Source organism: Sinohyriopsis cumingii, chromosome 11 (assembly GCF_028554795.1).
Source record: "Sinohyriopsis cumingii isolate HCF-2022 chromosome 11, ASM2855479v2, whole genome shotgun sequence".
Classification (NCBI taxonomy): domain Eukaryota; kingdom Metazoa; phylum Mollusca; class Bivalvia; order Unionida; family Unionidae; genus Sinohyriopsis; species Sinohyriopsis cumingii.
The window spans coordinates 80,484,766-80,512,387 of record NC_142971.1 but is presented as its reverse complement, the minus strand read 5'-3'; the positions used below and the strand labels follow the sequence as shown (position 1 = coordinate 80,512,387).

General features: G+C 34.4%; 2 long non-coding RNA genes across 2 annotated transcripts in view; both read left to right on the top strand.

Moving 5' to 3' along the window:
• Positions 1-9,352, top strand: part of LOC149788827 (uncharacterized) — a 35,659-nt gene extending 26,307 nt beyond the window's left edge. The window contains exon 4 of the long non-coding RNA XR_016424439.1: positions 8,955-9,352. This is a non-coding gene — a long non-coding RNA (uncharacterized LOC149788827). The remainder of the gene's footprint in view (positions 1-8,954) is intronic.
• A 9,052-nt stretch (positions 9,353-18,404) lies between these two features.
• Positions 18,405-27,622, top strand: part of LOC149788826 (uncharacterized) — a 58,438-nt gene continuing 49,220 nt past the window's right edge. The window contains exon 1 of the long non-coding RNA XR_016424437.1: positions 18,405-18,541. This is a non-coding gene — a long non-coding RNA (uncharacterized LOC149788826). The remainder of the gene's footprint in view (positions 18,542-27,622) is intronic.

The following is a 27,622-nucleotide window of genomic DNA, read 5'->3' as shown; positions in this document are numbered from 1 at the left end:
CATTACCACTTTTGATGCTATCAACACCTCGCATTGCAATTTGTTTAACGGTTCAAGCAGCTCGCGAAGTCAGAGCCCCGGGCACATTTTGAGCGCCCGTGAGTATCCGCGAACAACGTCACCGATGCCAGTTCCATACTAGTTCGCTTAAAATGGTTTTATTGCATTAATAACTGGACGTACATGTCAAAGTTTGACGGATATCAACATCATATTTAAGTCGATCACTAACTCAAAGTTGTATCTTTTGAAGTTCACTGTGCAGGTCTGCAAAATGCCAACATGATTCACTAAGCAAACTGGAAATGGTTCAGCATAATATTATGACATGAAAGATACATAGCACATAACCCTGGGGTGATACTCCTGCCGTTTCAGACTTGTTTTAATTATTAAAACTAACAGTATCATAAACTGAACTAACCTGTTCCGGTGAGGTAATACTCACGATATCAGCCTCTATATGAATTCCCTTACATAAAGAAGTTTATAATCTGCTATGTTACCAGGTCAACTTACAAATAATGTCAGAGACGACCTTGCACGTGTAGCTGAATACGTTTGAGACTATATTGTGAGTGTGAGCTCATGGGCACATATGACAATGTTTGAGTCTGCGGTGATTATTCATGCAATATTGTGTTGATTTTCTTCATTGGTCAATTATATGCGATAATCGCCTGCAGGAAAATTAAATATTATTCCAGATGGTGCCAATATCTTGTAAAAACATAAATATGGTGTTCGACGGCAGACCATCACAAGCTTATGATCAAATATTAGGCCAACGGTTAAAATCTGGCAGCGACGCAAGTGTGGTCTCACGTGTTAGTGAATCACCAGGGATAATAGGCGCAGTAAAAGCCACAATTACTTCAGGCTTATTTGATGAAACTGTAATCATCACGGTAAGGCATTGGGTTGTATTTACATCAATTTGTTTCGTAGGAATATCTAAATACCTTCAGAACTCATCAGTGGTGATGATATGTATTTCTGTCCATAATGTTCCTTTTAAATAATTGCTGACAAGTCAATGCGGCTTAAATGTAGACTTAGGGTGACGTTTTGCCCGTGCGAACATATCAGAAAAGTATTTCAATTCGATCAAAAGGATTGTTAGATAACGTAGTACGCTAACGCCGTTTCCTAATTTGTTTTGCGTTTTCGGTGCAACTTTTGCCTTTACGTTTTCCCGTAATAGTTGAATGTTTTGTTTTATTCTTTGGAATGGGTGTTACAGGTCTTTTGGATAAACGATTTTATATTCTATTTCACCTAGTGATTTTGAGGTGTAGTGTTGGCTGTGTATTGGCAGATGTTTGGAGTACTCGTTAAGCACGGATGATTTGGCAGCAGATGCAACGAAGCTGATCCGTTGACATTAAAGTTTGTGTATGTGTCGCTGATGCTTTGCAATGTATCTATAAACGTTCAACCCTCACTTTGAGTTTCTCAAGTGGTTCTTGGTAAATAATTTCTCGCATAATGTAGCTGCGTTGATGAATAAAAATAACGTGTGTGAGTGCTTGTCGGACATGTCAACATTCATCTTGACCAAACTATTGTGGAACGATTGAATAACACTCTGCCGAACCGTTGCTTTGTCATCAGTACGAACAGGAATTGTTGGTCAGGCCACATAAGTCTCATAGCAGTATTAAACATGCCTCCCGACATAAGACTCTCCCTGCTACTCAGAATTATGAAATGGCAACATTTCAACCACTCGATACCAAATGTGTATGCACCATGAGTGTAAGAAGGTGGATTGTGTCGTACTACTAATGGTCCATCGATGTGTCAAAGAATTTGGAACGGATTGATACTTTAATGCATCAAACGTGTTACCTTTTGTTAGTGTTAAAGAAATAAGAGCCACAAGGAATGTAGTTAATGCACTAAAGCAGTGAATGCTAGTAGGAAACAAGTTCACACGAGCCTTCAGTTTGCTTGCTTGTATGTATTTAATTTGTGGATATTTTAAATTTGCAGCTGAAGTTCAGTCATATTAGACTGGTATCAGTTGTAGACTTTAATGTGTTTATGTGTGTGTGTTATTTGAATTTGTATCGAAACTTATATAATGTTTCAGTCATATCGCTACGACATATGCAGTGTGGCACATGATAGTGATGTGCAGCACTGGGACGTCATGAAGCATACATCTAGCATGATGTCCTACTAAGTCTCATTATCCTGACACCAGGCCGACTAGTCCTAACACTAGCCTCTTATTGCTGAGCGTCAAGCGAGGCAGCTGTTAGTACCATTGTTTGTAAATTTTTGGTATGACTTGGCCGGGGTTCGAACCCGCGATATCCCTTATCCGAGGCGGACGCTATAACACTAAGCCACCGGAGAGGTCCGATTTCAAATAATGATTGTAATAACATCGTGTAGTAAAACACCAAGCAGACTATAAGTTTAAAGTTTGGTATGTTTATTTAGTTTTATAAATCCCTTAGTTGAAAATGTATTTAATTTTACAATTAAACCACGCTAATGTGCATGTGTTGTAATCGGACTAGTATAATGTTTGTATAGTTCACACGATGATCAGTTAACGTAAACTTACCACATCTTATCAAGATATATATATATATATATATAGACATATATATATATATATATATATATATATATATATATATATATATATATATATATATATATATATATATATATATATATATATATATATATATATATATATATATATATATGATCTCTTTGGATAATGCAGCCATAGATTCAAATTATATAATGAACGCAATACATACAATTACACAGAGTAGAAAGCAGAGACTTCAATTATCTTTTTTCATGACTAGTGTCAAAACACTGACCTATCAAGTCATTGTAGCTATCTATCTATCACTCTATCTATCACTCTATCTATCTATCTATCTATCTATCTATCTATCTATCTATCTATCTATCTATCTATCTATGTTAGGAATATATAGTCATAAGGTAATTAACAGAAAGAAGAGAACCATGATATTATGAAGTGAAGATTCACTGACAACGTTATATGACAGCCCAAGTGAATGAAATGTCCTTGTTAATATTAAATCCTGGAAATATACTAATCCGCAAAGAATCGTGTCATCGTCAGTAAGGCGCTGTCCAGAACTCCTTTGTATTATTCAAAAATGTTCCATAATAATTGCATAGTCAAAATAATGATAACTTTATATTTCCACTCAAATGATACAACATAAAATACGTCTGCAGACATAGAATAGGGATATAATAAATGTGGATTGCTCAAAAATCTCTCTCTTTAAGTATACATCATATTACAAACATATTTCACAATATACCTCATTTGTAGGATCATAAAACAACATTTGTCTTAAATTGCTTAATATATGACTAAACCCAATCAATGTGAAGTTACTGAATTGTTTCATAACCTTACAACCCAATTCGTCAATGAAATATATGCCTAAATACGCCATTAAGTCTAATATTTAAAATCATTTTTAGTCATTATCGGCACATACGTAAGCATTCAGTGACAGATCCTATGTAATATTACGAACTTACAAGAATCGTGCCACTTAGGCGAAGTCTAATTATGCATTTCTGTACAATTATTCGCCAGGAATAAAACTTATCACAATAAATATAAGAAATCATATACCAGGTGTTGCAAATGATGTTGATATACAGAATATCTCCGCTTAAATGAAAAAGATCCATGAAAGACGGATTTAATTTTCCATATTATCCAAACATACAGACAATAATAATGACAATAATAATGATACTGCTACTTCTATTACTACTACTACTAATACTAATAATAATAAATTAGAAAGGAAGCTATATAATGAATGTACCAAACTATATGTAACATTAAACTATACAAAACTCCTACACACGTGACAGAGCATCTGCCATTATTTTATGTTTTGCCTTGATGTGCCGATCATCGATGTTGTAATCTTACAAATGCAAACTCCATCTAAAAAATCATTGATTTTCAGTTTTCATTGTGTTGATGAATGTAAAGTGGCTGTGGACACTGAATGCTAAAATTGGAGAAGATGCATAATTTTTATACAGTTGAAGGTGTTGTAAAGTCAAAATGGGAGCGAACACTTATTGACAGTGGATTAATGTTTATAGAGCTTGTTGTTAATTTAGAGAAATATCAAACTGATTAATCCTTACCAATGTTATATTCCTGAATTAAAACCCATCACTTGCATCAATATAAATCTTGAACGATTCGATAAAATCTAGAGCTGTGAAAACTAGTGCACTATGAAGTATGAGCGTTAACTTACCAAGCTACTCTTCACATGTATAGGAGCAAGAAAACTTGGTTTTCGTACTTAATAAATTGGGTTCAGCAATTATGGCAAAATGTGAACGAAACTTCCGATAATATCCAGCCATACCAAAACGTTTCATCAATTGCTTTTTTACCGACAGGCACAGGGAATTCAGAGATAACTTTATCCGTAACTTCTGCAGGCTTAATTAGACCCTAGACCATGTCCTACAATATGCTTCAAACATATGACTTAAGAGCGGCAAAATGCACGCTTACTAAACTTAACTGTCAAATTTTATTCGTTGTATGCATCATTTTCATCTATACTAGATATTATCATGTTCATTTCACTCTGGAATGCAAAGGGAACATCTTTCATATAAATGATATCTTTGTGTTGATTGAGTCCATCTAGAGTTGCAAAGGCTTAAATTTATTTTCCTTTATCAGCAGGTAGAATCGGCCAGAATGTTTTAACAGGACAAACTTGTAGACATAGTTTGCAATTCTATATATGGCAATAAAATCATCAACTCTTGGTAATGGGAATAAGTCGGTTTGATGACACTATTTACTGTTATATATTCAGTGCATATACTGAAAGAATTATCTGGTTTCGGAAAACGAATGCTTGTCAAACTCAAGCTACTTGTTCTTGGTTCAACCAAGTCATTCTCCAACAAATATCATACTTTGTTTTTCACACTTTCCCTCTTGAGTTAATTCATCTTGTAAGAATGCTATTTTACGAGCTTTTAATCTACAATGTCAACATCAGGTTGGATTTCGTTTGTTCGTATTGGAACATCTGAGAACAAGTCATATTAAACAACTAGCTGTTTTAAGTTATTCTTCTTCTTTGGCTGTATATATGAAAGTGTATTGTCCAGATTCTTTAATTTTTTTAGAAATGTCAGGACTGGTTGAATGGAAGTCACTATAACGCGGTTGTACGTCATCATACCAAGTTTCACTATGTGCGACAGTAACACATTTATTGACTGATTTAGAGATATATCGACTAACATGCAGGAGCCCCGAGTGGCCGAGTGGTCTAAAGCGCTCACCGTTACGGATCACTGCCATCTCACCTCTGCCTGCGGGGGCTCGAGTTCAAGGCTCGGCTAGCGTGGGTACGTGGGAAAGCCTGCCAGTAGCTTCTCGTGGGTAAGTGGCTCTTCCCTGGGTATTCCAGGGTTCTTGCTCCACCAGTTATACTGGCTGCCATGTAAAGCCTTTCTTATGCTGAAAAATGGCGTTAAACTCTAGAACAACAACAACAACTAACATGCTCATTTGACATGTATATATTGCAGAGTTGTTTCTGTTTCCACCTCCCAGAAGTGTCGATTATATAATTTAAATCACTTTCTTGTAACTTGTGTTGTGACCATGATATTGTCTTAATAGGGCTTTGGTGTATTGACACGAGTGAAACGTTATTTTCCTTGTCTTTTTCTCAGGCCTATATTTATTTTATGATTTGGTAGACGCTATAATATTTACTGCCATCTTATTATCTTGCGATATTTATATTCTGTATTTACGATCTGATATATAATCCGGTAAAATGATTTCTGATTCTTCTGTTAAAATACTTATTTCTTTCAAACAATTAAGTCAAAACGTTAAAAAGGACAACATCCAATATACTCGTGCACGTTCGTCATAGAAGCAAAATTATTAACCGAATAACTTCATCACAATCTTTTCTGCTATCACAGAATTATGAACTGATCATATTCTTTAAAGTATGATGAAATCTTTCCAGCGCCCCATTTCTTTCTGAGTGATTAGCAGAGTACATAAACTGTTTAATACATATTTAATGCATAAATTGTTGGAATATCACTGACAATAATTTAGAACCTTGTTCAAATTGGACGGACTTAGGAAGTTCAATAAGTATTACGAACTTTAGTAAAGGTTTGCCTTTAGTTTGAATTCTAAATGAACTGTGTCTGGTTTGCGAAATGCAATAAATTGTTGTACATTGTATTTTGTTTTGGTTTTCCTATCATTTGACATGTTGGATATGGTCAACAATATTTAGAAAAAAATCTATTAATATTAATCCTATAAAGATGATGCCAGATTTGTGATATGTTTGCGTCTCTCATAAATGACCATCCATGAGAGTTTCATATGCTAAATTAAAAAGGACGTGCCTAAAGAACTGAGGTACGACAGTTTGATACATCACTAACAACTAATCAGCAGGAGGTATATCATTTAGTCACCAATTTCTCATAGTGACCCCATTTGTAGAAAAACTTGCAATTTGATATCTCTGCAGAGTAAACGTTCCCAATAGCCGTCTGAACGGGCAGAAGATCTATGGATCTTTTTCTAAGTTTAACGACAATTGAATATCATTTGCCACCCTGGTTATAAATGGGAAATTGATTAGTCATTAGAGAATCACAATGAAGAAGATATAACCATGAATAACAGTAATTCTCGTCAAACAGATTACCAATACATATGTCAGCCAAATGAATAGCTTCCTGATCACATTCATGCTCAAGAGCTATTTTCTCATATGAAAAACAAAAATATTTGGAACTGCTGTCTATATTATGTCACTTAAAATGTTAAATGAAGGGATTCAGAAACAACCTGATGTATTGTCGCAATAAGTCCGCGTAAGAAAATATCATGATTTCTGAGAAACTATTCTTGTTTCTTTGTACCGGATTGAATTTGTAAGTACCAGATTGAGACTGATATGGTTTCTTAATAAACAATGCTGCAAACAAACGTCCAACGAGTTTAAAAGTATACATCTTGAGTACGTGACGTCCTTGACTTTGGACGTAACTATTTTATTTTTTTTAAGTACACGCCAACTATCATATTGTTGTTCGGTTTCCAAAGCAAACGAGACCTAGGTTAGGCTACTTTCCATTTTCAATTTATGAGACCTCTGTCAATATGCTTCCAGCAGCAACTCATAACCCATCAAGCTGCATTGTTTGACCAAACTATAAGGCACACTTGTTCCTATTGACACCGATGTGTAAAATGCATTGTCAATAACTAAATGCTTTATTCACACAATCAAATGTTACCATAGTCATTTTAACTCTAGGCTTTTATTTCCAAATTTGACAACTAGTGATCTACATTTATTTTCAAATGATTGTAGTAATTTAATATTTTTGTTCAAAAACCATAACTTGAGAGAGAGGAATACTTTCTGCTTGTTAGTTCTAATTGTTTACAGTTAACATTCCTTTACATGTCTCTTTCGTTTGTTTTTGCATCTGTTTTTCATGTCTTTCATGTTTCGGAATTTTGTGTCCCTTTCTTCCTTCTCTCTTTTTCTTGCAGTTGCATTTTTTTAATATATTTTCCTGCATTTTTCTTTCTGATTCTTCTTCCTGTATTAACATATTTATTTCCGCTTCCTTTCCTTCTATTTATCGTATCTCTCTACTTATTCGTTCGCTAATCATATTTGTTTCTCTTTTCCTCTTTTCCAAACTCTAACTTTCTTAAGTTTATTTCATCCTTTTATCTTAATTTCAATTCCATAATTTGCATGTTACCCCAAGTTCTGTTAGCAAAAATATTCTTTTCTACCAAATACTGAACAAAAATATTTATATATTTTGTAACTGCTATGCATATTTACTATTCATTTTGTTTGATATTTTAGAAATGTGTTTATATTTAATTAGATATTATTATAATTTAACAGTGTATTTTATATTTGACCTAGTCCAAAATAGAATTAGTTTCTGCCTGATCTTTGTTAATATTTTTTTTAAAATATATAATTCATAGCTAACATATTCTCTGTACGTACTGGTCTAAAGTCATAATCATTAGTAATAGAAGCAAATACAATTATTTGGGTCTAGATTTAGATTTAGAATTTCCTTAGTGTATAGTGCATATTTTTTTCATCAATAGTATGACGATTCTAGAAGGTTTGTCTTTTTCGTTAGGTGATGTTAATTGTGACCTAATGTCAGGTATAGAACTATATGATCTTGTAACTGAGATAAATTTCCATTCTTGATTTAAGTTGTAGGACAAAAAAGTTACGGTTAGTCCAGTAAAAATAAAGATATCCTGTATACTTCACAGCAATGAATGTAAATTATAAAAAAAATAATCAGATCATGCTCCATGAGTTACAAAAGTGTAGATATACAACTATCGTTTGAATTCACACTGTGCCATTGGGATTAAGTATTAAATGGTGGCAGTACACACACATATATGTATATAAACTTATACCTCAGACAGTCAATGGATCGTTTGCTTGACGGACCAAAATAGTTAGCATGTACAGAGATGGATGGTAAAGTGGATTGATAAATCGATACAGCAAACTGAGTTTGAAGGCAAACAAGTGTGTTGCGAAAACTAAACGATTAAGAAAATGAAATGCAGCAACATAATTGGTTCAGTTTTTTTCTTCTCCTTTCAGCCTTTGCTATTATATTCCAGGTTTTGTCGATTTTGCTATGTCCCGTCTAAATTATCTGCGAGAGATAGATATATAGATAGATAGATAGATACATATATAGATAGATAGATGGATGGATATATAGATGGCTACATATATTAATATAGATAAACCTTTGCTAATGTTATATTTTTCATAATGGTGAGCAAACGTTGTAAAAAAGTAAAGGTTATTTGTTTTCAGTGAGTAACACAGCATTCACCCAGGGACGTCCAGCCAATCCTGGCCCATACACACCCGCCTGCTATGCCCTTGGTGTAACCCCACCCGGATATATCCAGTATGACAATGTGCCTGAGCGATTTGGCAATCCCGCCTATCCACCACCACCAGCATTGAAGTACTAGGAATATTGTCTCCATTATTTTTTTTAAAATTCAATTTTTCATAATATACCCAAGAGTAACAATATTTTCCATTTTGCTCTGATTGCACATGAGCTAACGTGATATATATGGGGGCGGGGTAATGTTTTCACGACAAACTGGATTGTATTCTCTATGCGAAGATGTGAAATATGTATGACGTAGCATTTTGCTCTCAGACATTTGAATAATGTGCTTATACCCACATCATTTGAACTATATGCATAATGGCTTTATAGATGTATATGTATTTGAAGGAGCATGTCAGTGATATATGCCATTAAATTTGCACGACATAAATGTAATATTGATATCACACACCTGAAAATGTTAATATTTTATCAAATGATAATATTTCTTCCCCAGCAACTGAATCCAAACCTTATGGGATCACTAAAGATAATAAAAGATGTTTTGTTTCCTGTTATTATTGTTTAGAGTTATTTTCTTTTTTCCTTTAAACTTTGAGTTGCAAGCTAAAAATACTATCGCATCTTCTGATCTGAATGTGCTGCTGCGTCTTATCAGTCTAAAGCACCAAATAGCACATCACTTTCGAACAGAATGTAACATGGATTGCAAAATATATTACATACTGGTATGCGCCTTCGATGTGACAAAGAATTCTTATGGTGTGGTTTGTTATATATTATGCCTATGTTCTTTCGTATACTCGTCTTTGAATTTCATTTATTCTTCCTTATATCAAGTGCAAGCAATATCGATACGTGTTTTGTCTGAACAAGGTTGCAAATTATTCACATGTTTGGAAACTGTTGGAGGAATATTTGAGATATTTTTCAAAGTGTTCTCGTTACTCATATTGACCTTGGACTTGTAACCCTTGACCTCGAGAAGAGATGTGTTGTACAGTAAACCGTTTGAAATAAATCAACAGTGACTAATAACTATATTTTGCGGCATTTTCATTGAAAGCCATCTATAAGAAGTCATATGGATAAGCATACAATAAATCAAGGACTAGTTATCCAGGAGTAGCAATATTATCGCGCCAACGGGATGCTAAATAACTGTCGTTATTCATTGATTTAATCTAATTCATTGCCACGAACACTGATTATGCCGAAACTAGTAATGCATATTTTTGACTCTATCCCGCCTCAGCAACTTATTGTTTTTCTCTATACTAAATCTCCTTTTCGGTACAACTTGAATTTCCTTTCAAATCATATTGTAATTATTTTCCTAATTCAAAATTCAAAATAATTTAAATTTTCTTCATTAATAAAATGCATGTAATTTTGATCCCAATGTGGCAACTCTGAGCAGCCCTTTTGTGTCTTTCAGGACATAAACAACCCAATATATCACTTATTTAAAAGTGTCCTACTGACACATGGTTATTTCTTCAACAGATTACACTGTTTCTTGGGCTGATATGTTTAAATAAAATGCAAAGTTATGTGGCAGTTAGTGACCAAAGGTCTTTAAGAGCACTCATTCAGGTGTTTTGGAATGCATTATGTTCGGCATTTTAAGATTATTTCCTGCACAATGATATGCTTATTATGTTTACCCAGTGAGATTGTGATATAAACGTATTGCGTCGGACAAGCAAAATGGGCTAATGCAATCGATAACAAATTCTAATTAATATAAAAACTGTATATTTGGACTCAGCAATAGAAGGTTTGTCAGTTCTATATTAATTAATGTTATGTACTCAGCTGTGTACATAAAAACAGTTGATTACATAAACCATTGAACACATACCATGATATCCAGTATTGTATCACTTGTTGTCAGGAGCAACACATAACGCAGCGACCACCTTTAGTAACAAGTGAGTGGGTCCTTGTTGTACGATAAATACGTTTTGGTGCTCAGTACATGTTGGGTGTTTGTCACTAAAATGATGAAATATTACATTTCCCTTTCTATTGTATTGATGGTTCAACATGGTAGCCTAATGTTAATTGCCCTTATACCCCCAACACAGTGTCAATAAACACCATCGAATTGGTGTGGTTTTGTTGTATTGGAAATTACATGAAAAACACTTTCGTGTTCATTTATTTTGCACAAAAAAAACGGCATGATCGACATGAGCCTCAACTTAATACAATTTGTTTAAAAACAAGAAACATAGTTAATTATATACAATTATTGTAGAAACAACAAGATAATTAGAATACATAAAATAACCATATTATTCCTGAACTTAAACAATGTAAACGGTCATATAACATAAACAAATGTTGCATGTGTTCTAAACAATGTGCAATTAATAAAGCTTAAGATCAGATGAAGGCATGGTATACGTTTTGGGATATATATTTGACAGTTCTAGTCCGATGTAAAAATACGTTTGTTTTGCGTTTCAACCTTTTTGGTTCTCAATTAAAAGCCATATGTTATGTCTGCATCACTTTTAAGCGGACAATAAACCACACCTGCAAAGTTGCATACGGCGTCGATTGATATTGCCCCAGCCACTCACTTACACGTGCAGCCACAGTGCCAGTTTATATAACGCACATGTAAGTTTGTATTACTATTCTACATTATCACAAAACAAACTATATATTGAATTTTCTTCATGCTGTGGCATTGATTATATTATTTGCCTAATAATAAATGTGTGCTAACAAACGAGTTGTGAGCATTTTTGTATTGAACAAATGCTTGAGTTGTTTTATATATAAATCTATTGCAGTGGTCAGGATATTAGCGTCTCTTAATGAACTCTCAGCGCATATATGGGCATCCTTAATAATAGAAAAAACCGGTGTCGCACCATATGGGGAAGCATAAAAACGTTGCACGCATTTTAAGAAACAAATTCAGAATAAACTGATAAACGGATTACCTTGTGAAGAATCTTATATATTGAACCGAATAAACTTAGTCAGATTCTTGGGGCAAAAAACCCAAGATAGAATCTGCAGCGAATTGTAAACGGAAGAGTTCATCCATAAAAAAGAAATATCTCACCCACTGAGTCGGACGATAGTGACGCTTTTGATGAGGTTACTGACAAAGACATCGAAGAACAGGCTAACTAAATCATTATCTTGGGCCATAAGTGTAAGAATGCCAGCTGAACACTTCATTTTTCAGTAGATATATGAAAAATATTATGAGGAAGAGCGAAGATATTGCATTCGACTTCATCTTATTCGTTATCTTGAGGTACTGGAATTTACTTGATTTGCGCTTCCACATCACTTTGATGAGAGACTATGTGATGTTTGTTATTTGCCTAACAACGAAATCGATGTGTTAAATAATTCAGATGAAGAAATATAATTGCAGCTGTGTTTCAGACAATTCGAAACACAGCTCATTTCTTTGCATAGGAAACTCAATGCCATTGAAACTCAACAAATATAAGGCTGTTTCCCTTAGCGATTGACGCCAGGCAGGTCAAAACATCGATGGTGTTGATACAATTATCATGCATGTGACAAGGGATAATCGTGTATTGTTTAGATGGTCATAAGAATGGCAAAAATGAAATTACAGTTTCGCATCCTAGATTTCTTCATCATTTTGTTTCTGAGTCGGAATTAGATGAACTACTTCATGCGTTGAACAGTTTGATTACACAGCTTATACTGTAATTTAGAAAAGATTCCAAATAAAACACATCTTCCTTACTGCATAAAACATTAAGTGAACATTATATTCCATAGCGTCTTTTTTATAATCAAAATTGAAATAGTTAATATATTTCCCACATATTAATCCAGTCAATAATCACGAAATTTAGAATATATAACAATACTGATATATAATCATTCCAGAGCAAAAGGGTCAGTTTTTGCAATGCGCGTTCATTCAAGATATCACTATACGTTTTAATTTTAAGTACACTAGAACATCAATTCCAAATATCTATGGGCGGAGTTATGTTAACATTAATATTGTTGTCTACTGGTGAATGTGAACTTGTGCATTTTATGCAGCATAAATTCAGTTACTTTGTTTCTTGTAATCTGTTTTGGTTTATATAAATAGTCTTCAGGTAGAGTAATAAAATGAGCAAATAATATATTAGTTACTGCACTTGTATGCGAAATTATGAGCTTGTTTTATTGGATAAATACTGCAATGTCGTGTAGCATATAGATCGGAAAAAACTGGATAATATTTCTCATACAATATCAGTAACCTATAAGTACAAAAAAACTTCGCAATGAAAATATGAAATTAAGATAATTCACATTTCAAATTCGTAATAAAACAACCAATACAAATCCTAGAAAGAAGTATGTGTAGATTGAACTTCGCATAGTCTGTATGCGGGGCAGTCATACTGAATATTAGACAATGCAAATATAACTCAGATTATTGGTTGCGTATCTGGTATATTACTCCAGTAAATTACCAAAATCATTTCTCTTGCACAGCTAAGTACAAAATAGATTATTTTATTCTTCAAATGATATGCACGCGTTCGTATTCGACAGTGGTAATAAACAGGACACACGTGACCGAAGCATGCTCTAAAAGCCCTTAGTTAGGACAACCGACTTTGTGGTTCCAGAAAAGATCACCTTGACTTACTATGGCGGTTGTGAAGAGACCTATACGGTATGGATACAAGGATTATGGAAACGAAGCGTGTATATATGATACATTGTCATTATGTAGAACAGTCTTATCAAAACTTTTATTATATGGGGAAAGCAAAATTTATGAGGGAAAAAATCCAGATGATAAAGTAAAACTCACATGCTACAACGGAAATAATAAGTTTAATTCATGAAGGAATTCATGGAAGATACGTTTATGAACGATATTACGGAAATAAACCAAACTAACGGTTAGATATGTACATTGCTTCAGATTATATGTTACAGTCATTAGAATATCTGACTTGTTATTGGAATGCTGACACTTATTTTGACACCAAACACATAATAGGTGGGACGTGCATCTGCATATTTGCAGAGGGCCATGGACTCTTGAGTAAATTGATGATATTCTAAAAGAAATATGAAAGAATGTATTTTCTCTTGTCGTAATAACACTTATATATGAGACCATAAGTCGATCGGATATGTCTCTGGATTATGTCATTTGAAATGCCGTCCTAAACAAACAATAACAACAGGATGAAAATGCAAACGATTCAATCTCGGCAAATCCAGTTAAATCAAAATGTGGTGTTATCTTCTTTGCTAAGTCGAAATGGATGGTCAGGCTGGTCATTTAATAACTTACATGTTATAAGCATTCTCAGAAAGAAACATTACTCAAGTTCATTTGCGGACGTGAAAGAAATCATCCTATTCTATTTGAGGATTCAAAAACAAATAAAGAGGGAAAGAAAATCAAATAATAAGGCAAACCATTATATTTTAAAATATCACAAATCAACAATTCAACAAGAAAATTATCCAGTGGGATTATTAGGGTATTGCTCTTCTTTATGTTCAAGCGACGAATGTCATATGCAAAACAACATTAAACATAAACGTATCTTTAAGGCTGGCAACGTCGGTAAGGAAGACCTAAATTCATTTCATGAATGATCAGTGCCGTTTCTCCATCGAATAATTCCACGATTTAAAGCTAAATTAAAGGAATAACCACAATGATCGCTAAACACATTCTTTTATGTTTGAGTCATTTCATGTAACAGGATATTCCGAATACATGAGAAGGTAGTTTAAATGAAATCCAACATATCGGCGATGACGATAATACACCCACTATGTCCCAAACAACATGGAATCGGACTCTGTAGATCTCTTGTTATTGAACTAGGTAAATGCGACGTATATTAGCCTCATAGTCAGTCATATCTTCTTCAAGCAGGCTAATAAGACTGCCACATAATATGTTCCTGGTCAATGAATTTTTTCTTCCGTTCATTAAATGAATTCGATCATATTTGGGTTTAGAATCAGGAAGTTCATTTTAACACACACTACTTGTTTCCAGGGTGTATATATGAGCTGTTGGATAGGGAGTAAAACAATACCCAATCAATGTTTTTCACAGTTAACAATAAGGAATTACTTCGCCTTAATGTTTTTTTTTTTCATGTATATCTATCAAGAAGGATGTTGAACGTGAAACCTTTGTACTCTGCTGCATGAAAGCATTTCCTCTATGAAGGTGTCATTGGAGAGCTTAAACGGTCATTCAAGTCGTTATATCACTCTTTCAAGATTTTCTTTTCTGACACAAGATTGCAAATTTCTCCCAGATACATTTAACAAACATTTTACTTAACTAATCATCAGATATTAATGGTGTTGCTTTTGATTAGGACGATATATTTGGTAAATCATAATAATGGTTTCTGATCAGGAGCGTTAGCATTTTAGTGGCATCGTGAAAACTATCCAACGTTACCCATGCGTCTTCGATCTTTTCTTCTTATACTGTTGGTTGAGTTTATGGCTTCTGCAGTTCATTATCATCGATGTTCATGGCGTTGTCTCTTATATATATATATATATATATATATATATATATATATATATATATATATATATATATATATATATATATATATATATATATATATATATATATATATACATATATATCATAGTGTAGAATCCTTTCTCTTAGACTGTTAGTTTTCTGAGTATATTGAATTCAACATTCACGAATACGTTCACAACTTTATTGACAGAGGTATGTTCACCGTCTAGTAAATTGTATTAAGGGAGAAATTCAACGACTAACATACGAGTTTAATACAATTAATCATAATATTTCTTGTAGCCACAACACTGTTTTAATCAAAGAAATCTACAGGCGAAATATACCAAGTATAACGATATCTCAGCAAAGAACACTATATATAAATATAATAGGTTAGTAATAACAGCGCAAACATGAATGTGTAAAAAGAGAAATAGGTAACGTTTGATTAAACAGGTCATTTTTAATATATTTCACCGTTTACAATATCCAATAAGATGTAACTATTTAAATGGAATTCAGTGCATTCTTTCTAAAACTGAACAGTGGTTAAAAATAACAATGAACACATTAACCTCTGCTTAAATCTTTATTTGCATGATCTACATTTTAGTTTTTAGTTGACATCACTATACCTCTTTCCTTACGCTGACCTTATATATATATATCGCATCAATATTATAGTGACACAGGTTGAACCCTATTTTATACATGAAATCTGCCTACCCCACCCTCATACATAAAATCATCAGAAAGAAATAAATTACCGATGGATTTAGTTGTTAGTATTTCTACCTGTTTTTGTGTCTCCGTGAATATTTATCAACATATATGTCCCACGGGTACCCTGGATATCCTAAATATATTTCCTTTATGCTATCTCGCTATCTCACTCAAGTTCATGGATGTGGATTTTTTTCGGATTTGTTTAAATCTCATTATATTTCTGAAGATCCACACCAAAAAACTGTAACATTTATATTTCCCTTTCACCCTTTTGTTAAAAGGGATGAATGTGTGTCTGATTTAGACTGGTAACGTAGCTTTAACATTTTTCAGTCATACTGCAACGACGTCTGTAGTGTTGCAGTTTATAGTGATGTTAATAAAGGCATCACGCGGCAGACATGTAGCATGATGTTCCACCCAGTCACATTATCCTGACGCCAGGCCGACCAGTCCTAACACTAACCTCTTAATTCTGAGCACCTAGCGAAGCAGCTGTTAGTGTCATTTTTGCAAGTTTTTGGCATGACTAGACCGGGGATCGAACCCACGTCATCCCTCGTCCGTGTATTTGGAAATTTAACTTATGCAAGTCTGTTTATGTAAATTATGCCAGACATACTTCACTCGTTTGGGACAACCAACATGTTCTGGTATTGGTATGGTTTAATGCTATTAGAAATGTCAGGAAATACGATTTTATATTGATCTGTTTAAGATAAAAAGGCCAATTGGACAGGAATCCTAACTAAATACAGATAGTTTTGAATCGGGAAGTTGCATGAATTGAACTCAAAAACAGTCGGACTATAACAAAAGCCTTTAAAACATATTACGAATTATTTGCGGATGGATGTAGCTTGGGTTGGGTATAAAGCTATATGTATAGTGTATACGAACAGCGAGAAAAATAATGATGTTGATATAAAGGTATAAAAAGCGTAACATTAAAATACTTCGATCTTGAAATGCTTCATAAGTATCTAGACATTTCCATAACTACTATTTCACAGAAAGATTCCTAACAAAGTGATATTCCGTACAAAAAGCTGGTAATGTTCTAAAATAGTAATAGAAAAGGTTACATTATAAGAAACATTCCTCACAAGATGAAATAAGACGTTAAAAATAAATTACGTTTAAGATCTCGCTGAGGAATGATACAATTCTAAATTGTATACAGATATATGTTAGACGGTTTCATGTTCTACACATATGCATTTATATATATATATATATATATATATATATCTATATATATATCTATATATATATCTATATATATATATATATATATATATATATATATATATATATATATATATATATATATATATATATATATATATATATATATATATATATATATATATATATAACCACAATGTATGAGTATGGTTAAGTACATATGAGGACTAGAAGAATAATCGTTTTAATGTGGCCTCAAAGAATATATTCATAATAAACATAAAACCTTAGCAGCCAAGTCATTACATGATTAATTTTGTATTTCAGTTACAGACGAATATATTCCGTTGCAGGGCAGAGCATATACAAGTATGGATAATGACTTGTGATGCCATAATCAGAGAAATGTATATTTCGACATATTGAAAATTGTCCCCCGTCGATGAATATCAATATCACCTTTGCAGATAATATAAATATTTGATGTGCAAGATTAAAGACAACGAAATAAAGGAAAATGAATCGTTTCAACACATAAACGTCCTGACAATTTAAGCATACAACGTTCATTTTTACATCTGCCTTATATAATATTTCTACTCAGACAACATTCCTTTTAAATAATTCAATAATGGGATAGGCGTTGTTACTTGGACTAGTTCAGGTTAATTTTCGAGTACAACGTAGCGGCCATTGTATCAACTGTCTGCCTTGGACAGACAGTGTATGGTCTCAGTAGTGACTAGTTTCAGTTACATTATTTAATAGTTGCATAAAGGTATGCCAATAATATCTCTTTTGTGCATGTTTTCAATGTAAACAACCTCAACCTATTCATCTGAGCTTTTTGGAACAGGGAAATTATTGTAGCGTCACTTAAGATACAAAACTATTTTATTACAAACGCTAATAATCATTTAACAGTTTTACACTATTGTGATTACGTCAAATGTTTTGTATTTTCGTCCTGTTCCCCAGTGCAAAACTAGGACGAGAAGCAAAGCAGTCATATAGACTTCAATACATCAGAGGGAGGAAAAATGAATGTTTACGTTTTTCTGAAGATCATTCTTTTACTTCAAGGTAAGCAATTTAAAACAGTATAACATTATTCTCTCTCCCCCTTTATATATCTTGGCTCATCACATCACGGTTTCAACTATATATGTGTGTTGTTTAGACTATATCTGCGAGGGGAATATGTCGCACGGTGGGACAACGGACAAGGTAAGATCTGATGAAGAAATCGAGGACAGTATAGCGTTTTACTCCTCCGCTTTCATCATTTATCACATTATAAAATGTTTATTTACAGCAGTTGTTGTTCCATAATGGTGTGATCACATCGTTATATCTATATCCAGCCTCCACTCTAGCAGGAGAGAGGGCGAACAGACTCTAATTGACTTTTCTGTCAAATCGCAAAATACGCATTCTCTGAAAATCTCACAAAATCTAATTGTCTCACTCTCAGATTGCAAAAATAAGCCTTCCTGAAAATCGCCAGAAAGCGATTGAGGTAATTGGGTGCCAAGTATAAGACTTCGCCCTCGTTGCTGCTACTATCCACACATTGTATCAAGACCGACTCAGTATTTCGACCTTGTGTCATGTAAGTGTATTGTTATAAATCCATGAGGTCTTGATTGAGCCTGACTCAATTACTTTCTTAACTTAATTATATCAATATCTCCGCTACACCAAGTCTGATGAATATTTTGCAAGATATGTGAATCAACTCCGTTAAACACAACAAGAATTTTACAGTTATCCCTGATCACTTTAGGTATTTGTGTTTACCGTTGCGTAACATAAATTACATCTGTGTTTTTATGTCCACCGCGTGAAAATATTATAGCTGGATTTGATTGCTTATCCAGCATTAAATCGTCGTATACAGCTAAAATATTAATAAACCCGTCAATATCATCTACAAATGGCGCCTCATCGATATTAGTAATAAATTCAATAACATCATCACCGTTTTCATTTAACAACTGTGCACGTTCGTTAAAGTCTTCGTATCATCGTTAAAATTCTACAGATGGAGCAACTAAATGCAACTTATCCCATTTCAACCACATCATTTTCCAATTAAGCAGCAGTTGCGTTTTACCACTCCCAGGTGGACCTATGTTAATCATTCCGATATAACTTGGTATCGCAGCATAATGCTTGACCGGCTCTTGTTTTATTGTTGCTGAAAAATCAATTACATCCATGTTTTAGAAATATAATAAATAATATGGATTTCTTTCTGTGAAATGCAGGGCGCGTACTCACACTAGTGGACTAACAACTATTGCAGCAAAAAATAACAGATCGGCAGTTAGAGGTAAGTGTGAACAATGTGGTACAAATAAATATAAATGTATTTCTAATCCAAATAATATATAACAACGGATGTGATATTGCCGCTACGATAACAAAGTTAATAGGAACACCATGGGCTAAGTACCCAGGACAAAAACATCATCCCGGATATAATTAATGTGGTCCTGGTACTCGACTGGATATCAGGCTTGATGACCATGATCAGCCAAGACTAGGTGAATATCCAGTAAACGTTACTGATCGAGATTGTCATACTCATGATGTAGCGTATAAAAGTAAAAACCGACAAGATAGGCATATCGCAGATGAAGAATTAATATATGCGATGAATTGCATGCAAATAAATATTTCAAAGAATAATAAGCTAATTGGTTGGTGAGATCTGGAAAGAAGGGTAAGTTAGTATTGGGAAACGGAGTTTCCTGAGATGGTAATTAATCAACAAATTAAATAAATATTGTTATATATATGATGACTCAAATAAGAAATCATCTCAAGTGGATGGTGAGCAGCATTTCCAAAGCGTGCGATGAGTAAGAATTGCTCCAAAACCATGTTTACGGTGTGGAGTTGGATATAGAGGGAACACGCAGTTGTGTGCGGAATGTGGTGTAAAATATATAGAGAACTAAAGTCGTGTTATGATAAATAAAATAACAACGTTGACTCTGTTAAAGTTATAAGAAATAATGCAGATTATATAGTTAGATTTATTAAAACAAATAATTTAGACAAATAATATTATACATAAATGAAGCAAAAATAATTTATAAGACATCCTTTCAACACGAATTATGAAGATATAATCAAACATTGTCAGCGGAAAAAAATGGGTTTGTTGATAACGCTGGTTATCGTAGATTCAACGTCAAAGGGAAGTGTTATCTCTCTCATATGTTCGTATTCGAGTGTTATTTTGGGGTGATCAAAGACGGTCTTGTGATCGATCATATTGACTCGGATACAAAAATAATGCTTCGATTACCTGCAAGCTATTACACAGAGCGTGAATTCTGTACGTGGTAGCAAAATGTAGGACTATTGCAAACACAGCCGTCAAATATTTCAATATTGGAACCGGTAAAGAAATAATATTTCAGGCAAGTTTTGTGGTATTATCCAACGTGAGGTGCACCGTATTGCAGTTAAAATACAAAAAATAGCGTTTTCTCATAAGTATGAACAATTGATCTTATTTCTTATGTTCCAATCGTGTTAGATACAGAGAATGAAAAGAGATGAGTCTGCTGCGGATATGTAACGTGGTTGTTGGAGTTATTCCCCTTGACACTTTCCCTGATGTTATCATTTACTCTGTCAACGGAAATACATTTCTGAATATTTTGTAAGTAAATATTCTCGGAAGTTACACTCGCGGGTTCGTGTCTTCCTAAAGTCACAAAATCTAACATATGAAGAAAGACAATCTGTTAATACTGCAATGTTAATTGGACAAACGCGGAAATAAGTAACTACGGTATGTCGAGCCAGTGTGTTACACCAGGTAGCGCTGATACATTTGTCAACGTTGTTTTATATCAAGGACTGTCAGTACAGGTAAGTGTAATCATTTATTTAACATAAATGGAGTGTTTTAAGAAACACTATTCACGTTTTACTGAATCCGTCCGCGTTCCTGCTTAATCTGTATTTTGTCAGTGATTGTAGTCAATAAAAACATACAGCAGGCAGTGACACCATTTCCTTAATTATTTTCAGGTATATATTTTCTCCAGAAAGTATTGAACTTTTTAAATTTGAATTTGTTAAGTATAAATTGTGTACTCAGAAAGAATTTCAAGTTGTATCTTGCAATACAACATAGGCAACCGTATAATAATTTCTGAAACATATACGTCAGATGTCAACGTAGCTCGTTGCTAAAGCACGAACTCTGATACGCGAATTCTGGCGATCGAATCCCCGTGACTGATAGTGTCGACGGTTGAGAAATTTCGCGATTCTATTTATATAATTCGGGGTCCAGCCTCCGCCTCGAAACTCAACAGGAAAAAGCACCCTCCCACGTGTCACTAGGTGGTGGGCGCCCTTTTCCACTCTCCCGGGGTTGATTTCGGTGTATGTGTGCAAAAATATTTTGAATGTAAAGAATGGCTCCCGTGGATTTTGTGATGTCCTTGTATATACTACAAGTACTGTGCCATCCTTACTATAAGTAATACATATTTACTGTATCATTCTGGACTAGCTATAATGTCATATGGAACCCTATGTGTTCAAATATTTTGATTGTTACCTCCTTAGAATTAAGTTAATTCAGATTTATGTACAGTGCAGTCCATACTGGAAACAGGCCATATTGAGCCTACTATACTGTTGTTTGACAGACTAGAGGTTCACAGAGGCCATTGTAGGATTAAATTATTTAAAAGTTATGTACTGTGTCGTCCTCTACTAAACACACCCTCTTGAGCTTGCTAGACTGTTGTATGACTGTTGCATGACATGATACGGGTTGACATAGGAGTTGTGTTTGGTGTGCCCCTGAGCCTGCTAGGATGTAATATGGCATTCTAGAGTTTCCTATGGGCCTTTTCGTCCTTAGTGTAAAAGAGAACACACTTCTGGACTTGCTAGGATGTCATATGTCACCTTAGGATTTCAAATAAATGGACAACATTCTTTTTTAAACGTATAGTTAGCATATAATGAATTACAAAAATAGCAATGATATCATTTCTGCTATTAAAAAATTAGACAAATTAGAAAAAGACGACATGAATACGTCTGATGAAATAAATCCTGAAAAATAAATACTTCTGAATTTGAGATATTACAAAAAGGTAAGGAGGCGGGTTATATACGTTGCCATCAGAATATCTACTGGTAAAAACTTTAATCGCTAGCCGCAGTAAAAAAAAAATGACGTGAGGGAATTCGTATCTGTTTCTCGTGCAATCGAACAAATTAGATGATAACTATCTCGTGCATACGAAGCAAGAAAGACAGTAAATATTCGTATAAGACAACTAAGAAAAATTATGTCAGAAACTGTTAGTGGGAATAAAAGTGAAAGTTTGACTCATTCGTGGAAAATGAAAATGAAAGTGTATCAGATTGTAGTCCATTTGTCAGTAAAACATATCCCCCGTTGATTTTATCAAGGAGGATAATTTTTTTTTTCTGCTGTTTTTAATGTGAATCACGGTTCAGTAACATTTTTAAAGTATACACTTGATCACTTGTCCTGGATAAAATTAAGAGAGAGATATAACACCCTACTTGGAAATCCTCGAAAATTGTCAATTTTTACGATTAAAAATCATTAAGATTTCATATAAAAATTCAGGATTAAAACCTATCCACGATGGTCAATCAAATTATTGCTTTGGTCAGTTAGTTTGAAATTTATTCTTGACAATAGTGGATTATGACGTCGTAGATAGACCGGGTTAATTGGTTCCTGCGCAATGAGAGATCCAGGTGGGATTTGCGGGGTAAAGGTATGAAGAATATAACCTTGCTGTGCCTGCGCTGATATGCATGTGTTTACATTGCTTACAAGTTTGACCGCGATCGTTGAAGTTATATTAACGATTCCCGGAGAAATATGACGGCCCTGTCCGTGTCAGTTAATGTATTTGAGAACAGTTGCCTGAGGCAGCGTTTTTCTCGACTTTTCAAATATTTTAGAAAAAAAACTGATCGATGATATAATTGACTGAAGTTTTTAACTCAGCTGCATTATACCCGGGAAATTTAAAATTCGGTAGATCTGCGTCTGTTATCGAATATGCATGAGTAGTTTTTTAAAGGGATTTATGTCGTCAGTATAATTAAATGTTGCCTGAATTACTCGCTTGTTAATATATTCCATGTCGGATTACAAGCCGATTTAATATTTATATTTGTTATATGATTTCCTTGCTGGAACTTGCAATATCAAGAAGATATTCAGTGAAACTTTGCTTTAGTTTTTCTCGTTGTGTTTTATGTTCTAAATATTCAATAATTTGACTTAGATGAATGCTAATAGATGCACTTCCTCCTCTAGAGTATTTTTAATAATAAAATTCCACCACATATAATCCTTACCGCCGAAGCCAAAATCACTACCCAACATTGCGCTTTTTATATCAAGTAAATGTTCTTTGTATGATGAGGTAATTTCCCAATATGATTGTTTGTCTGATGTAAAATCAGCCCGTTTTGGTTCAAGTATCGGTTGTGGTGCCTCCGGGGCAACTTAAGGTCATCCTTACACTGATCTGATCGATGACTGATATATATATCCACCACGTAATCCGGAGAATTTATCTCTACCACGGCAGACAGTTCTGGTTCATGAACTGTTATAACTATCTTGGATTCTTTCTCGATAATATGTGTTATTCTGCGCTGAAATTCATCATCGATCTGTTCGATTTGATAACAGCCGGTTGGAATTCCAACAACTACCCAGTCAAGTGTTCTATCTGGTTTATTTCTGTTTGCAAATTACAGCGAATTATTTGATTGTAGACAAGTGGATGATTTTGATCTGATATCTGGCCATCTGTAGTATACCTGCAACTGCGTAAAAGTCATATCTTTTACTGGAATCGCGGTTGGAAAATTAATACTGAATTCAGTGTTGGTTGAGCTTACTGATATATGTTCGTTTTCAGCGGGCTTGTATTTGCGAATAACTGCTGAAGTAATTCTCTCATTATTTAAATATCCATTTTCTTAATCAATTTAAAAGTGATATGTCTTAACCATTATATAAAATTCAGAATCTGATATCGTCGCATCGTCAAGACTGGGTGATTCAGCGACGACAACATAAAATATGCGGCCGTGGCTGTACTTAATCGCACAACGTAGTCATTTAATTTTGTGCTAGTGCACGTGGATATATTTTTTTGCAATAATATTAAATAACCCAGCGATGCCCGCCGATGATGAAACACATATCGTTGCTGATAATACCACGCCAGTGGACGCAACGAGTGAATATACGGAGTATACAACAACATCGGTATCTTTTTTACATTCGCGCTATATTTGTTAGCGATGGATTTTAGTGTTTGCCATTCACGTACTTGATCATATCTACATTTTTGAACCTCCATTTTACCATCCACAGTAACCAATTGAAACGTTTCAGCAACAAATTTCCGACACCGCCAGTAAGATGTAGCGGTTAATTTTTTATCAGCTGCTTCCAGTATAAATGTTTCTTCGTCTCCGCTATTTAATACAACAGAAACAACCCCAGAAAAATTATCGGTTGAATGACGTCAGGGATATGAGGTACATATCTCAAATTTTTCAGATATACAACCTGCACACCACAGTGACTTATGCGGTATGTTTGATAATATTCTTTTGCTGTGACCATGTCGTGAATCCCGAAGACAATGTGTATACGTTATTGATGATTATGTTTGTGAGGATTTTTAATCAGATTAATTTTTTAACGATATCAGGAATTCCACTTACGACATCTTGTAGTATTCTTTAGTCGTTTCAATGTTCATCTTGACATCAGAGAGTTTCACGTCAGCGGTCAACGGAGTACCAAATAATTCCCCTGCAATTGTATTGAGTTTTTGTATATGAATACGGGTGTTCATGAACATATTTACGTGAACATCATACTCGGCCCGTAACGTGGATAATTTACCATCAATGGTGCTGTAGTTAACATCTACATATTCTTTTGTTGTCGGATCTCTTAGCAATACTATTTTATTTCCGTTCATGCTGAGTTCGCCTGTCATTGTGTCACCTGTATTCTTCAAACGATTAGCAACACTTCTTGCAATTTCATCTCTGATGGTTGTAAATGATATATTTGAGTCTATGATTATACCGCCGTCAGTAAACACAGGTATGCTATCCACGGTAGTATCCATAATTCTACAAACTATATCATTCCATTTGATCTTGCTCGTTTTAAAACGCTGTATTTATCCTGAACAAAAACGTCATCTCGATCAAGCCCAGATAAGTTCATGAGATCAGTAAGATAGGCTTTAGTGGTGTAATTTGGCAAGTCTATTCTGTTTTACTATTACCGCGGGATCTTCCATAATTATCTACCATTATTCTTTTCTCCAATTTTTCAAAGGGGGATCTGAATCAATGATTTCTCAAACTGTTCACTTGTATAATAGTGCACAACTATGGGAGGTGCAAAGATGATTTTGATACAGACTCGAGTACAGCAATTGCTCCAATTCTGCATAGTGGTGGGTAAGTTAGTGCTTGTATTGGTAGCGTTGAGTACCAAACGTTTACCTGAGCGTTGTAGCATACTTGATTAATTTCTGTGGTGGAGCTACCCATACGAAGTGAAAGAAATAAATTCACGAGGGTCAATCAAGTATGCTACCCAATGAGTTCCAGGTCAAGTGTTGTTATAGAGATTAATAATACCGGTTTCAATATTGGTTGGTCGTTGTGGTAATTGATGTCGCATAAAACATCTCTAGAAAATGTAATTTTAGTTGTTTAGAAGCATCATGAGCGGTTGCAACAGCTGAGGAATCAGCAGCTTTCAGCGCTTATATTGTCGCGAGAAGTGGGAATTTGGCGCCTGTCTTAGCGATATCGCTAATGATACCGATGGTGAGTTTAAATCGTATTCCAGTCTTGGATTGTTTGGCTTTATCCAAATGTTTGCCCTGACTTTCAGTCAACGATAGTTTATTTTCACAGCCTCTGGTTTGATTGTGCTTTAGCGTTATTGTGGATCCTGTTTTTTATTGATGCTTATTGTAGTTATCTAATCTGACGAGGAGTCAGACTAACACTAACGTGATGGTAAGACATTTTATAAAATACTCGTGTTTTTAAATCGTTACATATTTTCTACTGGGGCTTCAACGAGTTTCATTCGGCCACCAGCGTTCTGAGGCAGCATTGCCTTGTCGCTGAGTATAACCGCGATTGCTAAAGCACCAGCAGGAATAATCGGATGATCAGCTGTTTTTGGTGGTACTTGAGCTAAATGAGCTCGAAAGCGTATATCAACAACAGATTGCCTGAATAAATCAAGATGTGCCAACCAGAACTAATAAATCGGATACAATGTTGTAAAACCGCGCTGGGATATCTGTCAACCAGTATCGATGTTTTAAACACGTCCCATATACGAGATTAATCGATGGGTCAAATACCACTGGATTTCTTTCTTGTCTGTTTACTCTGTGGTTTGCCTGAAGGGCAACGAATATATTTCGTGGTGCGGACACACCCTCTTGTGACGATATTTGACACGTGAACAAATCGACGGCATTAACGGAAGAACTATATGTGGATATTGTAATCCATGATAACATCAATTTACCACCTGTATTCATAAAAAAGTACTCGCTGTTCTTCAGCACGCGATGGAGTTATTACTGGCATCCACAGTGACAGTTTTGTTAGTGTTACTTTACCATCATCAACTCCAGCAGAATGCCATATTGCATCATTGTCATTCTGTTTTCTAACAAGTGCTAATGTTTGTTTAGCGCCGAATATAACCTTTCTAACATCTTTGCAAACTCCAAAAATTTGCGACCGTAGAATCGCACATGAAAACTCTTCATTCTTGTTTAACATTGCTCGGAATGCAACAAACACCATGTTGTAATCGTCATTCATTGATGCAACTTCGTTTCCAGCTGCATTCAATTTTACGTTTCATTTTTCTGGGTGATCAGATAGTAGTAACATGGCGAAAAATCGTGGGTCAGATTAGCGACAAGGGAAATTAACATGGGAATAAATCGTGGGTCACTCTAGCGACAAGGGGAATATAACATGGAACTATAGTGTGGGTCTGTCTAGCGACTCTTCATTCTTGTTTAACATTGCTCGGAATGCAACAAACAC